Here is a 2,500-nt window from a genome sequence, read left to right as displayed (position 1 = left end):
ACAACCCAAGAGTCCATAGTATTCGGAGTTCTCGCGTGGCCTCCCATTGATTCAAACAACCCAAAAGTCCATCTTCTTCGCAGTTCAACATCGCCTCCCTCGTTTCCAACAGGCCCAAAGGTCGTCTTCTTCGCAGATCCACGAAGAGCTCATCACGATTTGCCACATTCCATTTCCCACGGGTTGTCAACAACACTTTCTCACACTTCCCGCAATCGAGTACGTGCATGACATGCCAAAGCACATCTTATTTGCCTTCCATCGCACTCAAGACGACGGGTTGTGGAAGAACGATATTGCTCACAACAAGTTCAAGGACAACGTCTCAATCAAGGGACACAACCGAATTATGTTAACTGGGTCGCTAAAGTAAACCCGAGTTCATATAATGCACCGCATCCAAAAGAACTAGCCACAACACGTGCATCACTGAGATGTTTCACTAGATGGAACACGTGCGTGACATTAGGATCCTCCAACACCTCTTCGTGATGGAAAGATAGAATTCGAAGCAACCACAGAAGTACCGTCTAGTGGGTAGGCAACACAGGGACTGATCAACCAATATCACCCAAGGCAACGGGTGAAAATGGAAGAGATGCATGCTTGACCGTTCGATACGCAAGGCATGGAGCCAGCCAGCAAGTGCATCTCGATTACAACTCACACACCCTCACGTTCGCAAGACACCACACCACAAGACGGTCCACCCCCCACCTACCATGGGCAAGCAAGCAAATGGAAACATCAAGTGACGCATGGTCAAGCATCGCTAGGCATGAAAATAACTTTCCACAATATCCGAGGGACTAGCTGCCGAGCTAACCAACGATCAGTGACGACCGTGTGTTGGTATTAATAAAGCTCAACAACTATGAAGAGGCTAGTTGTGCCATGATAAACATGCTAACGCACGCACCACGTGAGGGGGGAGGCCTCATCAAGCTCCCTTTAAAACCTGCCAGTGTGGAGCTGGCCGGCTCAAGGAGCACTCCCCCCCTATAAGAGGTTAATATGCAAAAGGCAAAATTGTACAAGTAGATACACTTTTTTTGAGCAGACATAAGTCCATATCTCGGGCTACACTTCGAATTTTGATGCGATTTTTTGCAGTAATTCGTAGAATAATGGTATCTCCTTGCTCACCAAATTTCATAATTTTTCTCGAAGGGGAACTATTTTTTTTATTTTTTTTACTTACCGGGTATGTGTAAAATCGGGAAAAATAGAAAAGCACATGTAGACTTCGAATTTCGACCTCATTTTTTCCAGTCCACCACTAAACAATATCAGGAACCTCCCCACAAAATTTCATTCAGTTTGGCCAAGGTCTTAAATTTGACAAATTTTGGCACCAAGCTATCTAGTCGCGGAGCACCGACCAACTTGGCCAAGTGCAAAATGCATCCAATTCAAAACTTTTGTGCACCAACACTTTTACAGTACTCATTTGGGGACATTTGGAGGCCTTTCCAACCCTCACATCTCAAAAACCACGAATTTCATTTTTTCACAAAACTCCCCACCAAGCCTTCTAGCTATGCCGCGGTGCACCGCCAACATTGGCCATGTGCAAAACCCTCCGAACTCAAAACTTTCGTGCACCAAGAATTTCATGGTATTCATTTGGGGACATTTGGAGGCCTTTCCAACCCTCACATCTCAAAAACCACGAATTTCATTTTTTCACAAAACTCCCCACCAAGCCTTCTAGCTATGCCGCGGTGCACCGCCAACATTGGCCATGTGCAAAACCCTCCGAACTCAAAACTTTCGTGCACCAAGAATTTCATGGTATTCATTTGGGGGCATTTGGAGGCCTTTCCAACCCTCACATCTCAAAAACCACGAATTTCATTTTTTCACAAATCTCCCCACCAAGCCATTTAGCTATGCCGTGGTGCACCGCCAACCTTGCCCATGTGCAAAACCCAACCAACTCAAAACTTTCGTGCACCAAGACTTTCATGGTATTCATTTGGGGGCATTTGGAGGCCATTCCAACCCTCACATCTCAAAAACCACGAATTTCATTTTTTCACAAAACTCCCCACCAAGCCATTTAGCTATGCCGTGGTGCACCGCCAACCTTGCCCATGTGCAAAACCCAACCAACTCAAAACTTTCGTGCACCAAGACTTTCATGGTATTCATTTGGGGGCATTTGGAGGCCATTCCAACCCTCACATCTCAAAAACCACGAATTTCATTTTTTCACAAAACTCCCCACCAAGCCATTTAGCTATGCCGTGGTGCACCGACCAACTTGGCCAAGTGCAAAATGCATCCAATTCAAAACTTTTGTGCACCAACACTTTTACAGTACTCATTTGGGGACATTTGGAGGCCTTTCCAACCCTCACATCTCAAAAACCACGAATTTCATTTTTTCACAAAACTCCCCACCAAGCCTTCTAGCTATGCCGCGGTGCACCGCCAACATTGGCCATGTGCAAAACCCTCCGAACTCAAAACTTTCGTGCACCAAGAATTTCATGGT

Source organism: Vigna unguiculata, chromosome 6, assembly GCF_037176805.1.
Source record: "Vigna unguiculata cultivar grain cowpea cultivar isolate G323 ecotype 2 chromosome 6, ASM3717680v1, whole genome shotgun sequence".
NCBI lineage: Eukaryota > Viridiplantae > Streptophyta > Magnoliopsida > Fabales > Fabaceae > Vigna > Vigna unguiculata.
This window is presented reverse-complemented; position numbering follows the sequence as displayed.